The sequence below is a fragment of the Camellia sinensis genome, chromosome 5, assembly GCF_055761805.1.
Source record: "Camellia sinensis isolate YWXY chromosome 5, ASM5576180v1, whole genome shotgun sequence".
NCBI classification, from domain to species: Eukaryota; Viridiplantae; Streptophyta; class Magnoliopsida; order Ericales; family Theaceae; genus Camellia; species Camellia sinensis.
The window spans coordinates 98,429,332-98,449,420 of NC_138965.1; positions in this window are offsets into that span (position 1 = coordinate 98,429,332).

Below are 20,089 nucleotides of genomic sequence, written 5' to 3' on the forward strand. Positions count from 1 at the left end.
TCACTTGCCAAACGAAACCTTAGTGATAACTAACAATAGTCTCGTGCTTAAGATCTGATTTTTTTTTCTTTTTATTTATCATTATGTTAGTCGCTGCCAATCCTCTTGTCTCTATTCCTAACTTGTCACCGGAAAAACTTTTAGATTTAGGCTCAAATCTGACTCGTGACCAAGATTTAATGTTGTTCAATAGTTGATCCAAAAATCTTAATAAGAGGGTGCCAAAACTCTATATAATCATAAATTGATTATAAATTTTATTTTATCACATTCTCACAAATGTTTTGTATGTACATTGTACTAAAATTATTGTTTTTATAAGCACAAAATTAAATATTATCATTAAATTTACAAATAAAATTTTTGGTCAATAGACATTTATAAAATAAAAGGATTTAAAACAATATTAAAATTTCTTTTACACATTGTACAAAATGTAAGATTAAAAAAATGGTAAAATATATGTTTTTTCAAGTTGATCATAGTCACATTAAACTGTAATTAACACCAATAAGAATATAATCAAAGCTCATTTTGATCGTAATCAAAGTCACTACAATGAATTATAACAAATGCCACTTTAAAACATAATCAAAATTATAATGGGATGGAACTAATTTAATTTAATAATTTTGTAGCCTTACCACCATAAGGACCAATAATTAAATAGCACAATAATTTGTAACTAACATCAATTTAAATTATATAACTTACATATGGAATAATGGAAACAACATGATCCTAGTTAAATGCTTCAAGCCAATTAACACTTCAGAGGGGGAAAAGAGGTAAAATATTGGCCCCCGTTTGTTTTCTTCTATTCACACCCGGATTGTGAATGATGAACAGTGAAAATGTTTCATGTTTGTTTAGATTTTGGAACTCTGGATTCGTAGTCTCCTTTGGACTACGATAAGCCTTGGTGAGGGTATTATTAATTAGGGCGAGGAGGTGATATTAGAAAATAGTCCGTTTGGCTTAGGGTGTTACCGATCGTTCGTCTAGACATCCGGTCGGTCAACTAGTCAGCTGCAATTTTATTTTATTTTAGTTTTTTTTTTTTTTTTTACATATTGGGCATTTTTTTTTTCACTAATGTTTAATGTTTTTTTTTTTGTTAAGTAAAAATCACAATTTAATTTGTTTTGTTATTTTATAGTTATTTTATTTAACAATTCCTACACTAACAACTACCATCAATACAAACATAATTTTACTAATTCTTTCATTATCAATCTCTTCACTAACAATTTCCTCACTATTAATCCCCTTACTATCAATTCCCTCTATTTTACATCTAAAAACAAACAGACCCTTACAACTTAGAGGGGTTAATTCCTAAAAAATATAGATTCAACCACAAACATATATAGTAATCTATATTAGGGGTGTCCGCGGTTCAGTTTGGGACGATTTGCGGTTCGGTTTGGACCCGCCCACATCTATGCGGTTTGGGAAAAAGTCAACCCGCAACCGCCTGCAATGCGGTTTGTGGTTTGTGCGGATAGGGTTCACGGATGTACGGGCGGTTTGCGGATTAATTTTTTTTAAAAAAGTTTATTTTTAAAGCTTTTTTTTCCTCCCATTTTGTCAATCTTTATTTTGGACCTTTTTCCTCATTTTCTAAAATGCTCAAACATTAATAATATTACAGAAATAACAATATGTAAACAATATGTTATTGAAGTTGAATATGTAATCTGTTATTTTAAACCTTTTTCTTTGCCGGACAACAACACACACACACACACACACAAAAAAAAAGAAAAAAAGAAGAAGAATAAGAAGAAGAAGAAAGAGAGAAATTCTTTAGGTAATTAGCAAGTGGATGAACAGGTTTAGGTAGGGTTTAAAAAATAAATAGAATTGAAACTGTAAACATTAACATAACGCAGCGGAATAAAAAATTATGGTCATACCTTATAAACAGAGTCTGAATTGAAGGATCTCGTGGGTAAATCACGTGCTTCCAGAGTATGATAAACCAACCCAGCAATGAAGTGATATTACAGAATGAATATCACCCACACAAATCACAGTGCAAATGACTTGATCGTTGTTTTTGGGAGAGAATCAGTATATGGGTAAAAATCAGATCATACGTTGTTTCTCTCTTAATCACCCATAACCCATATACCAAATATATAATGTGTTATTATTATCTATCCATATCAGTTAATGAAGATAATATATGTATCATGAGTGGTTATCCTAAATAGGTTTGAATTCAATTTCAAAACCTATTTGGATAAGATTCAAATTCAAATTCAAATGGTCATGCCACATGGACGCCCATTACTAACATCTCCCACTCGCACATGAGTTGGCATGACACTACCACATCTCTATCTCAATCTCCCCAAAAATGAACAATCTCATACTAGCCAATGCACCGTGCGACCGCTAAGAATACCTGCATGTGGGAGCTCTATGCTAGAAACTCAATATGAGTCAATATAGAGACATCAACCCAAAAAGAACAGAGATTGTGTCTCATATACCCCAGACTCATCTAATTACACCGGTCCAAAAAACATCTCTAATCCCTCAAAAAAGAGCATGTTTGACCCTCTCAATTCTTGCAATATATTCACACTCAATTCGCTTTTCATACAGAGCGATGTGAGTTGCCGACAGTGAATATACAACGGTGGTGTAATACTAGATGATCTTCCCTTTGCCCTCATGCCATTTAGTTTAGGATTGACCGCTTTCCCAGTGATGTCCCTTAAGGCTGAATCATACATGACTGCAGGCAACATACCAAAGTAGCAGAATATCAACCCCTTACCTTATGACATAGTCAAAAGTCACAAAAGGGTACATAGTGAAGTCATTTAGGAAAAAATGACTTTTAGGACTCACACGGTGAAGAAGCAGGGATCCATTCTTTCACCTCGCTAACGGGTCGATAAGCACATGCAGTATGAATGTATGTTACAGTGGAGTTACTCTTCCAAAGAGTGATGTTAAACTCACACACCATACAGATCTTAGTCTAGTCGCTCTTAAGCGCACGAGTCGCTTCCTAGCGTCTAACTCGAATTCTCTATTTGCTCGCCTCTCAGGCATCAAATGAGATCTCGCATCTGGCTATCAATAACAGACATATCATGGAAAAGTGGGTACTCTCATATCCATGGTCGGTCTCTAACAAGGCCTCATCTTGGCTCCAACCAAGGCGACATAGCTAGTGGATAATTTTAGCTTCTAGTCTCATCCTTACTCGCGACCTAGCGCTAAGGGCGATTGCTCGTGTGAGTGAGCCAATCTTGCCTGCTAACATCAATTTAATTATTTTGTGTATGCTAATTCACAAAGCATTACTAAAAGTAGTAAACATAAATGTGTAATAGAAACAAATATGAATACTAATGGCATAAATATCCCCAAAAAAATGAGTTCAACTGAATACACATAAAAATATCACCACCTACGTAGTCCTAAAGCCCTAACATGAGTAAGATAAACATCTCTAGCAATGGGCTTAGTCAAAGGGTCCGCAACCATGCGACTCGTAGGGATGTGCTCCAGGATCACTTCTTTCTGCGCCAAAATGTCTCTGATAAAGTTGAACCTCACATCAATGTGTTTGGTTCTTCCGTGGTATTTAGGATCCTTAACGTAAGCGAGTGTAGCCATGCTGTCACAATGGATAGTCACAGGGTCTGTAGTGTGTGTGACAACATCCAAATGCTGAAGGAATCTCCTCAACCACACGGCTTCCTGAACGGCAGATGAACAAGCCACAAACTCAGCCTCCATAGTCGATAAGGCGATACAGGATTGCTTCTTACTGCTCCAAGAAATAGCACCATCGCTAAGCATGAAAGCATATCCTGAAGTAGACTTACGCTCATCTAGGTCTCCTCCCCAGTCAGCATCATAATAGCCAACTAGATGTAGGTCTGAACTCTGGTAGCAAAGTGTGTAATCTGCAGTCCCTCTAAGATATCGTAATATCCTCTTAACTGCTTTCCAATGAGCTGGTCCTGGGTTGGATTGGTAACGACTCACCAATCCGACTGCATAACAAATGTCAGGACGTGTACACATCATAGCATACATCAAGCTTCCAACAGCATTTGCATAGGGAACACGGGCCATCTTTTCATTTTCTTCTTGAGTCTTAGGACCCATATCAAGGCTTAGGCTCTCGCCTTTTGCAACAGGAGTGGCAATGGGTTTGCAGCTCTGCATATGGAACCGCTCTAGAATAGTCTTAATGTAAGTCTCTTGAGACAAACCAAGAAGTCTCCTAGAGCTATCCCTAAGGATCTTAACACCGAGCACATAGCTCACCTCACCCATGTCCTTCATCTCAAATGTAGAGAACAACCACATTTTAGTGGCGACAATCATCTCCTTGTCATTTCCAGCCAATAATATGTCATCTACATCTAATGACAATATCAGAAAAATGTCCTTGGACCGCTTAACGTACACACAGTGATCTTCATCAATCATCGTAAACCCATTAGAAACAATGGCTCGATGAAATCTCAGATTCCACTGTCTGGATGATTGCTTTAAGCCATAAATAGATCGCTGAAGCTTGCAAACTTTGCGCTCCTGACCTACTGTCACAAAGCCTTCTGGTTGATCCATATAGATCTCTTCATCCAATTCTCCATTGAGAAATGCAGTTTTAACGTCCATCTGATATAGCTCTAAGACCAACTGAGCTACTATGCCCAGGATTAGGCGAATAGAGGCAAACCTTATAACTGGTGAAAAAGTTTCCTCATAGTCCACACCCTCTCGTTGGGTGTAACCTTTCGCCACTAGGCGAGCCTTATACCTTTCTATGGAACCATCCGCCTTGAGCTTGATTTTGAGAACCCATTTGTTCCCAATAGTCTTGCGCTCTAGCGGCAAATCAACCAAGTCCCAGACATGATTTTTCTTCATTGACTCTATTTCTTCATCCATTGCAGCTATTTCTTCATCCATTGCAGTACTCCATTCTTTACTAGCAGGGGATGAGAGAGCCTCTTTGAGATTCTTAGGCTCTATCTCATCACTCGGAGCAATCATGAATGCTTCCCCTTCAATCTCAAAACGACGACGGGGTATAGTTCCACGTTTGCTTCTACGTGGTTGAGAATCCTGAGAATCCTCATCCATTGGATCTAATCCATGGGTAGGTAGATCGCTCCCACTGTCCCTAGGAGCTTGAGGAATTATTTCCTCATTCTCTACTAGGCTACTAGGTGCGCCTTCAAGTAGATCATCCATCTCATAGAGTTCTACTTCTCCAGTTACCTTACCTCTGCTAGGGAAATCCTCCTCTAGGATATCTACATCTCGCAACTCAATTTCAGTCACACTTCCATCCGGATGCTCTCCAACAAACACATAGCCCTTAGAATGCTCACTATAGCGAATGAAGATATACTTCTTTCCTCTAGGGCCCAACTTTCCAAACTTATGAGAAGCGTTGTGTATGTAAGCTGCAGAACCCCAAGGCCGCAAATTGCCAAAATCAGGCTTTTTGCCAGTCCACATCTCATATGGGGTGGAAAGAACTGATTTGAAGGGCACACGGTTAAGGACGTAGGCAGCAGTCAACAAAGCATCTTCCCAATAAGAAATTGGAAGATTAGCTTGCGCCATCATTGATCTAACCATGTCAAGCAATGTGCGATTCCTTCTCTCCGCTACACCATTTTGTTGTGGAGTCCTAGGAATTGTCAATTGCCTGATAACTCATTTTTCCTCACAGAGCACTTTAAATTGCTCAGATAGATACTCACGTCCTTGGTCAGTCCTTAGAGCCTTAATGCTTTTGTCTAATTGATTCTCAACCTCATTAACATACCGTCTAAAGCAATCCAATGCTTCTGACTTGTGAGAAATCAAATAGACATGACCAAAACACGTGCAATCATCTATAAATGTGATGAAATAAGGGGCTCCATGCCTTGGCCTCACATTCATTGGTCCACATATATCAGAATGAATAAGTTGCAATGGAATAGATGCCCTTATGGCTTTCCCAAATGGTTTCCTTGTTGCCTTTCCAGCAAGACAGTGCTCACAAGTAGGCAAAGTGACTCTAGCGAGTGGGCCTAAAAGACCTTCTCTAGCCAATCTAGTCGTCCTGTCTTGCCCTATGTGGCCTAATCTAGCATGCCATCTCATAGAATCATTATCACAAAAAGATGCAATATTAGAAACAGAGCCATTGGCATTTTTATTAAGACTAGAATCATCCACATCCAAAACTAAAAAACCATCTGAAAGATAACCAAAACCATAAAAAATTGTTCCCAAATAAATGCTAACACCATTATTCTCAAAAACAAAAACTAAAACCAAGGCTCATCATGCTAATAACTGAAACTAAGTTTCGTCGAATATCCGGAGCATAAAGAACATCATGAAGATACAAGGTGCGCCCTCGTCGTATTTCCAGCTTGAATGTGCCAATGCCAAGCACCTCCACACTGGACTCGTTCCCCATGTAAACTTTTCTGCTCCTAGCAGGTACTCGGCGATACTCAACGAACCCTACTCTGCCCCTCGCGATGTGGTCTGTTGCTCCGGAGTCTACAACCCAAAAATGAGGAGAATGAGCAATTAATGCTTAACTAGACACAAAGCATTGAATGCGAGAAATTAAGTAATGGAGCACCTTCTTCTGCTCAGGGCAATCCCGAGCGAAGTGTCATTCTTTGTTACAGTTAAAGCATGTCAATTTAGCCTTTGCCTTCTTACCACCTCTCTTGCCCCTACACTTGAAATTTCTAGCGCCATTGGGCTTAAGCGCAGCTGCTGCTTGCTTCTTAGGGGCACCTTTTGCTTTTCCACGTTTGAACTGAGAAGTCCTACGTGAGCTTGACTCAACCACCATAGCAGAACCATCAGACTTAGCCGCCTCAAGGCGCTCAGCCTCTAGCTCCAAATGACGCGATATGTCTTCGAATGTTTTCACACTCTCATTATGCATCATGTTCTGCTTCATCTGCTCCCAAGAATTTGGCAGAGAGCGTATCATAGCCTGTACTTGCTGCTCTTGAGTCAAATTGTGCCCAGCAGCCGCAAGCTCACGTATCATGGCTGACATGACTCTCAAATGCTGCTTCATCGAGTGATGCGCCCTTTTCTAATATGAGTCAAACTTCATAGTCAGCCTACGTAGCTTTGCCAAAGAGGTAATACCAAACTTTTACTTGAGAGCTTCCCACATCTCAAATGCAGTCGGACAATGCTCAAACTCACTAATCAAGTCATTGTGCATACTGCTCAACATAGTAAAGCGCGCACACCGATCTTTGTTACGCCAAGTCTGAAAGGCTTCAAGATCACGACGATGTTGAGCTGTATTGCCCTGCTCTAGCTTAACCATCACTTGTTCAAGTGTGGTCAACACTTCTTGCTCATTGAGGAGGTATTGGATCTTACGGCGCCATATATCATAATTGTCGCCATCGAATTTCTCTCCCTTAGTTAAGTCTGCCATCACTGTCTTAGCAGCCATTTCTACATACAGAGTAAATAAATGCGCAGGAGATATTAATGATAGCAACACAAAACAAAATATTTTGCAGCAAAAAAGAATCTAAATTAAATAATGATAATTTTACACATGTCTCAAGATTGAAAATTTGCTATGCTCGTAATCATCTCTTGCGCCTCTAGTGATAATTATCAAAATTTAATTTAATTCCATGCGCAAAAAAAAAAAAAAAAAAAAATCAAACAATCTCCCACTACTTATGGCATATACAAAGCATGATAAATTCCATACAATAGCATCTCAATGTAAATTTACAAACAACTCATGCTATATTTATTTAATAATGGAATTTAAATAAATAAATAAATAAATAAATAATCATGCTTCTTTAATTGCAACATATTACAAATCCAAAAAACTATGCTGTATTCAATATTCAGATTATGCCATAATTAAAGTGTACAACATTTTGAAATTTTCTGGAATTTTCTGAAATTTTCTGGAATTTTAAATAACTAATAAACACACATAAAATTAGAAATAAAAAATCCAGAAACTGATAAACAGAAACATTATTTAGATTATGCCATAATTAAAATGTACATCATTCTGAAATATTCTGGAATATTTCTGAAATATTCTGGAATTTTAAATAACTAATAAATACACATAAAATTAGAAATAAAAAATCCAGAAACTGATAAAATGAGACAATATTACCAGTAAATAGTAAAACCTTTCAGAAGTCTACAATAAAATTTTCAACCCCAGAAAATTATTTATGCAATACCAGAAGCATTTTAAAGCATAAAACATGAATTATTAACACAGAAAAAATATTTTATATTTTCGTAAAATTTTCAAAATTTTACAGAATGTAGAAAAATTAATTCTGAGTCTAACAGTACAAGCCACGCATAAAACAAATATGTAATGAATTAATTATGACCATTTAACGCGATTCAGAATTAAAAACAAAACAAACAGCGCCTAACACATCAGCAGCCAAGCCAGCCGAGCCGGCGGAGGAAAACGGCGAGGCTCAGCACGCGGCTCGGAGCGCGGCTCAGCCCGCGGCTCAGGGCACGGCGCGCATGGATAGCGCCGCAGACGCGCGTGTGAGGGCGCGTGCAGGGGCGTCGGCAGAGCATCTGGCGCGTGGGAGCGCGTGGGAGCGGCTCACGGCGTCAGGTGGCGCGTGCAGACCACGCGCCGCCTTCCAGGGTGTTTTCTGGTCCGATTTTTGTACTGCCGGACTCATTTTTTCAAAATAAAACCATTTATGGTATGAAGAAAGACATTAATGAACATAAAAAAATATATTTATGCTCCTAATATGATAAAAGTAGATTTTTTTCTCCTCTACAAATATTCATGTATATAATGTATACATATACATATAAAAATATATACATGATTAAAGGAAACACGAAAATATCCATCAACTTGCTCTGATACCAATGTAAACATTAACATAACGCAGCGGAATAAAAAATTATGGTCATACCTTATAAACAGAGTCTGAATTGAAGGATCTCGTGGGTAAATCACGTGCTTCTAGAGTCTGATAAACCAACCCAGCAGTGAAGTGATATTATAGAATGAATATCACCCACACAAATCACAGTGAAAATGACTTGATCGTTGTTTTTGGGAGAGAGTCAGTATATGGGTAAAACTCAGATCATACGTTGTTTCTCTCTTAATCACCCATAACCCATATACCAGATATATAATGTGTTATTATTATCTATCCATATCAGTTAATGGAGATAATATCTGTATCCTGAGTGGTTATCCTAAATAGGTTTGAATTCAATTTCAAAACCTATTTGGATAAGATTCAAATTCAAATTCAAATGGTCATGCCACATGGGCGCCCATTACTAACAGAAACTTCAGCTGCATCCTAAAACAAACATTCAGTAATTGAAACTTTTGCACTTCCAAAGTCACATAATTTCACTTGGTGGGTGTGTGGGTTAACCTGCGAAAGAAGAAGCACCGAGTTTCAGTAATTGTCAAGTTTCTACTACAACTTCACATATTATATTTTTTATCATATAACAAGCTGTATATCCTCTAACTGTAGGCCAGTGAAGTCTTCACCGGAGAGGAAACAAAAAAGGAAGTTTTTCAAATTTAGAAAACCATAGTTTGCAAGAAAATCTACCCAACTTGATAAGGAGGATTCAAAATTTATAATTAAAATAAAAAATAAAAAAATGCAAAGAAGCAGTCCCATGTGTTTCCCACATAAATTCCCTCATTTACACCTTTCTTCTTAACACACTCTGCATCAATATTCATCCAACCAAAATTTTTACACTCCACAACTGATGAGCCCCTCTAATAGAACCACTATCAAGCCCAAGCTAACACGATTCTCACATTTTTCATCAACCCACCATAAAATAGATCTGAAGTATTACCCAAATGACTCCAAATCTATATGCATCACGGATTGGGTTTCTAGATGAATTTCAACACTTTGTTTTAGGATTTGAGTAAAGTGTAGACTCTTGCATTCTAGGGGTGGGCTTGAGCAGGTTGTCAACAACAATACCTGTTAGTGTTGTATCCTTAATAAAAGAATATTTCCCCCTGAAACTCCATCACGGGAAACTTACATCACTTCAAAGAAATATGGTTTAAATGTCTGTGTCAAAAACCGAAGGATGAGAACAACCAACTATATCACCTCCGATACCTACATACATCGCCCATGTTGCCACTGCCAGCAATTCAACATAAACAAAGAGCAGATCAATATCACATACAACACCTACATTTATATATACATACAAATATTTGTGTACCGTACCAATAGATTTTGGGGTTTGATGTCCCTGTGGCACACTCCAATACCATTGTGAATGTATGCAAGTGCTCTAAAAATATGGAAGCAAACAAAAATAGAATGGGAATAATTAATAAAATTCAGATACAGCAGTAATCAATAATAATGATTGAGTTAAATGTTAAAAGCATATCAAGCAGCCAAACATTAAAATAATTTCAGAAACTTCAATAACTTCAATAACTTCAATAACAAATGCTCAAACATTAAAATAATTTCCTCAGAGAGAGAGATTCAATTTCCACTTCAAAATAACAACTCCAATAACAGATTACAGATTATCAAAATAACAAATTACAGATTCAACTTCAATAACAATTTCAATAATATTACAGATTCAATTTCCACTTCTCAGATGCAATTCCAATATTACAGATTCAGTTTCCAATACCACAGATGCAATTCCAAAAACAGATTTATTGGTCCAAAAAAAAATCAGATTTATTTCCAAGAAACACACAGATTCAATATGCAGATTCAATTCCAAAAAAAATACAGATGCAAAACAAACAGATTCAATTCCAAATTCAATACAGATTCAATACAGATTCCAACAAAAAAATACAGATTCAATACAGATTCCAAAAAAAAAAAATACAGATTCAATACAGATTCCAAAAAAAAAAAAAATACAAATTCAATACAGATGAAAAAATACAGATTCAATTCCAAAAAAAAAAACAGAGCAAAACCAGTGAGTGAGACTGATGAGATGAGAGATCAGGGAGAGAGAGAGGCTTACCTGTGATCGATCAGTGTAGATGCAAAAATAGAGAGTGAGACTGATGAGATGAGAGAGTGAGGGAGACAGATCAGAGAGATATCTGATATATATATATATATATATTGTAAAAAAAACTCAAAGATCGGGGCGAGAGAGAAAGAGACAAAGATGAGAGACAGAGAGGCTGACCTACCTATGAGTTGATCGGTGGTGCGAGTTGATCGGTGGTGCGATGAGAAAGTGAGTCGATCGGCAGTGCGATGAGAGAGTGAGACAATCGGTAACGGGAGTGAGAGAGATAATGATAAGATGAGAGAGTGAGGGAGAAAGAATTGTGTTTTTGAGTTTGAGAGGTAGATAGACCATTAGGGTTTTTTTGTTTTGTTTGGTGAGATAAGATGAACGAACGGTCAGATTTGAAAGAGGGAAAAAAAAATGTATTAATGCGGACAGGTTGGGCGGGTACGGTTCAAACCCGCAACCTGTCCGCAACCCCAAAATTTATATAAAATCCAAACCGCACCCTACCCTAATGTGTTTGCGAAACCGCCCACACGCTTGCTGTTCAGATCGGGTAGGGCGGTTTGGGCAGGTCGGATAACCCTATGCCTAGCCCTAATCTATATCTATATCTATATTAAAGAAAATAGGGTTTTTAATGAGAAGTCTTATGAGAGTTTCAATCTCTTATACTAATTTTCTTGATTTTCTTAATTTTAAATAATTAAGAAAATTCCCATTAGCTAGCTTTCATTTAACCATATAAAAATAAAACTTTAATTAGTCAATGATTTATAGTTTTAAAAGGAAAATATATATATTTTTAATATATATTATATAATATAAGTAAAAACGTTATTCGTTCATTAAGTCTCAAAGTTCTAAAAGCATCTCGATCAAAATAGTCAAATTTTTAGTTAAATTTTAATTAAAAGTCTATTTTTCTATTTTAGCTACCATTTTTTCAACTACATTCCCTAACAAACTCTCTATTTTTTATTTTATTTGTTGAGTCATCTTACCCTAACTACATGTACCTATTGGTTTGATATTCAACTAAACTAATTAGTCAATATGTAACGTCCTGAAATAATTACTATAAACCATCCACAATATTAATTACAAAATAACATGTGATGAAATAGTTGTCTTCCATTAATCCCAATTGCTTGTAAAAAAGGATAACATACGTAGATACACATTCATAAGTCTAACCCTTAATCTATAGCATATGTTACAATAAGAGATAAGATATGAAAATAAAGCAGATAATAAATGCCCTAAAGGCTTACGATTTTCCAAGACAGTACTTGATTACAATAAAAGTAGAATTTGAGTCCAATACAGTTAAAGGCCTTTGGCTTGTACAAAACATATACGAGAGATCAACAAAATGAAGCTCTTGCTCTAACTTCTCCCAAACTATTACCTTGGCGGAGGCATATCATCTGCACTTGAAATGTTTTTCCCAAATAGGGTGAGCCAAAACCTAATAGAAATAATCCAACACAGTATATGAATCTTAACAAAGCTATAAAGTGAATGCATATGCAATGCTCGTGCCAAAACATTTTACATCTCTTTTCAAAACCATGTAATGCCACATTAATATCATAGTTCACAAATTATTTCCTTCACATGCATATGCAATGCTCGTGCCAAAACATTTTACATCTCTTTTCAAAACCATGTAATGCCACATTAATATCATAGTTCACAAATTATTTCCTTCACAATAGAAAATAGGGTAGTGAATCACACTCTGGGAATTTCAGAACCAATACAACCTTTCACAGAAATTTCATCCACAGGAAACCGTGAATCGGCACCCATGTAAATTGTAGGCTATACAAGTAGTACTATTGTCATGTTACAGATATTTCGTAAGTGGGATTGGCACCCATGTATACGCGCGATTTTTAGGACTTTCATCATGGACACACAGGCCAACTTATTTCATTAAGACAATACATGTTTCCCAGATTCACCCATTTTTCTCAAAACAATAAACATTTCCAATATGTAAGTGTGAGATAATGCTCAATGCAAATGAATGAAAAAATAGTTTCAATTTCCCTAATTCTCATGCAATTTCTACAACAATCATAGTTATCTTCCACCGATAGCCCAAAACAGATATCTCTAAACATATAATTAATTTCCATGAAGACAAACTTTCCAAATTCAAGATGTGAGTGGTAATACATACTTCACTCTACCATTCTCATAAAAACCGATCCAATTTCATATTTCCAACACTAATTCCATAATTTATATAAAATCAACATTTAACATAATTAAGGCAAAACCCAATTTCTTCCAAAATCAATTCTACATAACGAAACCAATTATTTTATCACAACTCAACCTTATTTCCAATCCCACAACCATTTTCATGAAACCATTAGAAAACCCCTCTTTTGAGTATTGACCCAAAATCCTAAATTTATTCAAAATCTCCCAAATCACAACATTGTTTCAAAACACAAATAGCAAGTTAAAAATTATAAGAAAGTGTGGAGAAATTCATACCTCAAGCTAGAACATGAAAGAGAGAGAGTGGAAAACTCAAAGTCGCCAAAAACCAACTTTGCTCCGATTAGAACGAAGCCCTCGTTGAGCTCTATCTTTTTAACAAAGGCACATGGGTGAAAAGATCAACGGATCTAGGCGAATTTGAGTGAAATTGATGGGTTTTAGAGAGGGAGAGTGAGAGAAAATAGAGTTTTGAAATGTTTAAAGAGAGAGAGGGATGGAAAAGTAACTAAGAAAAGTGACTTTACGAACTAATATATGCACAGCTCGTTCGGGCACAAGATGTGTTGCTCGAGCTACCAGACACAATAAGTTGTACCACTTGAGCACAAGAAGTTTCGCTCAAGCGAAGAATGCCAACTTCCAGTATTTTTGCAGACCTGCAAAAATACTGAGAATACGCAAGGATCCCTCGAGTGCAAAAAGTGTTGCTCGAGTGAAGGGGCAAAGTTCTGGGCAACAATAGTTTGAAAACACGCTACTAACCTGTTCCAAATGCAACCAACACATCCTAATAGCCAACTCAAAGAGAAATAAGGGGAAACAAGACATGAACAACTATATAAGAAAATGAAACCCGGATCCAAAACATCAACTGGTTTGGGTCTAAACCAGAATTGCTATACAATATATGAGTTTGATGGAGTGTGTTTATATGATTTTGTGCTATAAAATAGTCAAGAGAAAACTGTAATAAGTTTAATAATGATGTCTTATCTCTATTTTCATAAATTCTTGAATTAAAAAAATTATAAAAATACACATGTCAATAAACTATTGGTTATTTGATCAATATGGTAATATGTTTAAACATTTAAACTTAACTCTTATGAAACATTCTATGTGAAAATCAAATCGAACTTTTTTATGTTTCAAAATATCATAATCATATCATTTATTGATCAATAAGGTAATATATTATCTAAAATCATAATGTTTTTTAAAAAATAATTGATTAAAAATTTATAATATGAATATACACATGTTATAAAATTATAAAATTTAATAATATTATATTATAATATTATGAGCTCTTTAGTTATAGGGCGAATTACACTAACAGTCCATATAGTTTGGGGCTCGTGTCACTTTGGTCCTTGATTTTTTAATTGTAATACATTTGACCCTGAATTTTGAATTTTGTTCCAAATAAGGACAATTGAAGATACTATTGCTCAATTTCAAGGGCGAATCGTTAATTTGATAAAATATAAACTAATTTGACAAAAATAAATGTCAAAAAAATATTTTTAAAATTTTGAAAATTATTTCTACCCACCAAAGATAAAATTATATAAAATTGATAAATCTTTTACACATTTATTTATTTATTTATTTTATCAAATTAATTTTTATTATGTGCTTGGATGATAATCATGTAATAGGTTGTTGTTAGGTTTTTAATGTGTAATCGATACATTTAATATATGAAATGTTTTTAGTTAATGGATTGGTTTAATAATGATATCAAAGTTGTCTCCATATTTGACTTTAAAAAAATAAAAACTAATTTAATGAAAATAAAAATAACCACCCATTACATGATTATCATCCAAACACATAATAAGAATTAATTTGGTAAATAAATAAATAAATAACTGTGTAAAAGATTTATCAATTTTACATAATTTTATCTTTGGGCATTTACACACAAGTCTTAATTTATGAATTTATATTCCATTAAGTCTTAAGTAAGATTTTTTGGACTTTCAAATCCAATTAAATTTTTAATAGTTGGAATTGCCATTCAAATAATGATTGTTCATCATTTATGATTATCTATAAATGAATATGATGATTTGACATTTATTTTGATTTTCAAAAGTTTAAAACATCAATTTTCAAATTAAAAAAACTAAAAAACAATTATGTGCAAAAAAAAAATGTTTTTTTTTGAAAAAATTGAAAAATTTGAATTATTTTTTGTGCAAAATTGAAAATTTTGGGTCTATAAAGGAGCATAATGATGGAACATTGATGTGTGAAACCAAAAAAAAAAAAATTAAAAATGAAAAAACTGATAATATGTTCAATTTTAAATTGGGAAAAAACTGATAATCTCAATTTTATTGGATAATTGAATCAAACCAATAAATATAAGGGCAAAAACGTTTAACCTTATGCTATGCTTTTTTTTTCCATCAGTTAGTGAAACAGTTATCTAGAACATTACTATACAAAATTGATAATATTCTTAGTTTTAAAAATTGAGAAAAACTGATGATATTCTGTTACGCACTATATTTTACACGGTCTCGTTCATGTGAGTAAACCACACAACGATGAACAGTAGATAACAACTCTTATGCAAATGAATATAATATAGACACACAACATATGTGCTTATCCGATTTTATACATTATAAGATGCAACATCTAAGTCGAATGGATGTTCAGAAACTAAAACATGTACAAATGTTATAAAATCAAATTAAACGCCTTGAGGCTTACATCATATACAAGGGTGTAACCCTTACAAGAATGGCATACGGTCAATAAATAACATAAACAGCCCTTGACCTACAAAAAATAAAACCACCCTACACAGTTCAGAACACAGCTTCACATCACAGTTTACATCCACACAAGTACACTTAAAAAACATTTTCAGCCACATACGGTGGGCATAAAGCCTAGTAGAGAGTATTTCAAAAATTAAACATGCTCCACTAGTATAAAAGATCGTAATGCTATACATATATACAATATACCCAAATGCATTCTCAAATCCATTTGATTTCTCAACAAAATCTTTTATTTCCAATTACCAAAACTTTACGTTTATTCAAAACGTTTTCCGAGTTCAAATCATCCGTTTGATATAAAATTCCTTTCCAAAAACCATTTCCGGTACCTCAATACTAACCAACAAATACATTGCTAAATCAAATACGAATACATCACTAGATAACAACAAACACATAGTCAAAACCATTTTCCAAACATCTTGTTCCAAAACAACATAACAGTAAATAAATGGGTGAATCTCCAAAACAAACATAACTTTTCATGGAAATTTTGTCCGTGGGAAACCGTAAGCTGGCACCCACGTAAACGTAGGCTATACAAGCGCTACTATTGCCATTTTACGTAAATTTCGTCCGCAGGATTGGCACCCATGTGTACGCGCGATTTTGGGACTTTCACCCCGGACACACAGGTCAACTTATTTGATGTAACAACAACTTTCTCCCAGATTCACCATTTTATTTATCCTTTTCAATAGTACAATACATATAACTCAAAATATTGTTTTTCCAAAACAATGCAAATATTTCAAAACATAATGTGAGAATTTCCAAAATCGCTTTCCAAAACATACATTTTCAATTTCCAAAATCTATTACATGCTCCATGATATGAATGATTTCAAATTGCCTATGTCACATGCAATTTCTAACACACGGCAATACTGTCCTCCATCAATAGCTGAAACAATTATTTCTAATGCAATAATGAATAGATAACAATACATATATATTTTCCAAGAGAGTAATAACACCCTTTTTCAAAATCCCACAACCATATCCTTTCCAACCAAACCATTTACCATAAATCAATCCAACTCCCAAAACAATATCATTTAGGGTTTTTCTACAAATTGGGGCTTTTCTACTTTTAGAAATCCGTATGCAAGTTTGATTATCAAAAATAACTATAGTAGCAAAATCATGGCCCAACAATCCCCTAATTTTACAAAACCTCATTTTCTTTCAAAATCACTTTTGAGTAAAAGAAAGTAACCAGGTCAACATATCTCAACCACCAATACATCATCATAATCTTGTTCAAGAGCTCATAAAAAAAAGAAAAAAAAAACCTTCTCTTTTACATTTCAAATCGATACTCTAAGTTTTACCCAAAACACCTAAATCCATAGATCTTTTGAGATAACAAACAACTAGGGTAGAAATTATGCCAAATGACTACCAAATATAAATAAGAAAATATGCCACGAATATGCTACCGAACTCATATTGAGTTTATGAAATAGACCTTACCTCTTGAAGCGAAGAGGAGAACTCGGAAAAACTCAAAGTCAATGAAACCACGAAACTCTTGGATTAAAAGAAAGCCCTTGATGAGATCTACAATCTTTCTCAAAGAACTAAGGTGAAAATATGTTTCTAACCAAGTAGATCTAGGGAAAGTTAAGTTTCTAAGAGAGAGAGAGAGAGAGGGATTCACGGTTTAAAGAGAGGAGAGAGAGAGAGATAAGAAAAAGTGAATGAGAAAAGTGTGTTTGGAGTCTATTTATAGTGGTAGAATAATGGTTCTAAAGTCAAAGAAAAGAATGAGTCAAACCCCCAAAGAGTAGAGCCCAAAACCGAACCAAAATCTGAAAATTAACTCACAGGGGTCAACCCTCAAGACAGTGGTGTCGACCTTCAAGAAGAAAAGCTGAGACACTATAGTGTGCAGCAGACAAGGGTTGACTCTAGAAACTTAGGGTGTCGACCCTATTTACAGTAAACAACTAGAATAAAAAAACAATGAAAGGGTCGACCCTAGGAACTCAACCCCAAAAACCAGCAAAGCTACTAAGAGTAAGGCATCAAGGTGGTGTCGATTCCCAAGAAGACTACTGTCAACACCAGAACAAATTTTTCAAGTTCCCAAAGAACTTTTCAACGTAAGCAAGTGCGAATGAACAATTCCAATTAGTCTAAATCGAATTGTACTCCTCCAAAACCAAGATATAACAACTCCAAAAACTTTCAAAAATGAAAGTTAAGGAATTAAATACACTTTCCAATAGTTTGAAGGACACAAATGCTATATATTCTCAATTTTACTAAATAGGACTTATTGGTTCAAAAAATCTTAGATAGGACATAAGCTACTATAACATTTGTAAATAGGACTTTTAGATAATTAACTCTTTTATCTTTGGAGGGTAGAAATAATTTTTAAAAATTAAAAAAAAAAATTGACATTTATTTTTTTAAAATTAATTTATATTTTATCAAATTGATGACTTTGCCCCTGAAATGGAGCGCAATGGTATCTGTCACGTCCCGAAAATTTCCACAACACATGTTCACCAACTCCCATTGTTAATTATAAATATGAATAAGTATTCAGAGTTCACATCATCTACAAACTCTAACATTTGTATCCATTGATCTTTAAGAGATTTACAAAATGTATTCCACATGCAAATATACATTCAACATCCCTAGTATATAAATCTACAACATGTGGCAAAGTAGTTCAAATACAATTAAAATGCCCTCAAGGGCTACAGTTTCCAAGGCTTAAGTTCGGTTACACAAAAATGGTTTCAACTCATACACATTAAGCTCTTGGCTTGCCAAAAATAATTTCAACAAAAAGAAAGAGCCCTGTGCTCTTAAAACATATCTCACGCCTCTAACTTGGCGGAATCACCACATCTTTCCTTACACAAAATCCCATAGGGGTGAGCACAAAAACCTTAACAAAATATATGCATTTTATACAATCACACAAGATAAATGCACATGCCATGCCATGTTCAAAACAACATATATTGTTATCTTTTGAAAACTTTCATGCACAATGCAATTATGAGAAATCAACATTTTAACAATTTCAACGTAATTAACAAGGGCGGTAAATATGACTCAGGTAATCCCTAGGTTGGTGTCTGTAAATAGGCTTAACAAGCACTACCAAATCCCCACTTTATCGGTAGCTAACTAGAAGGTACGTGGTACCTCCTTTGCGCGTGTTTTCAATCTTTCACCATGAACACTCATGCCAACTTAACCAATACCAGCTACACCCCCTTATCCGGACTTACTAACGTATTTACCTCAAAACAATTCGAAATAATCTTATTCCACAAAATAATTCTTTTCTCAAAACAATAGTTTTCAATTGCAATTCAAAATCAATGATAACAAGTGAAATGTAATGGCAATGCGATATACAACAATGTACTTGAATAATTCTAATATCAATTTCCACCACACAATCTTCCATTGTGATCCAAAATTTCCATACCTCTTCACAAGGTAATTTCACAATAATTTCTTCAAGAGGTAGTAACAACACCATTCACATATATCATCCACATGTTAATCAACCATTTCCAATTTAGTCATTTCAAGACAATTCAATGGTATTCTATATGCCAAACCTCCAAAATCAAACATTTCTCATCTTTGCAAGAATTTCCTCATTAAACACAAACATAGTAATCCTCCACAATTTATTCACCATAATACTATATATATCACGGATTTCATAATATCATAACACCGTGACATTTCTCAAAACAAATCCCCAATTTCTAGGGTTTCTACAAAAAACTAGGTTTTTCATCATTTTGAAAAGATTTTCCAAAACAACCTCCTTTCTCTAGAATATAGTTCATACTCCCAAGAGTTTTTAGAAAATATTGAGAAAACCCCTTTTTAAATCACCAAGAACTCATGAATCAAAAATTAAGTTCCATACCACAAGAGGAAGTCCCAAAATCAACATAAACTTACAAAAATGTATATATAACTCAAAGATTTTC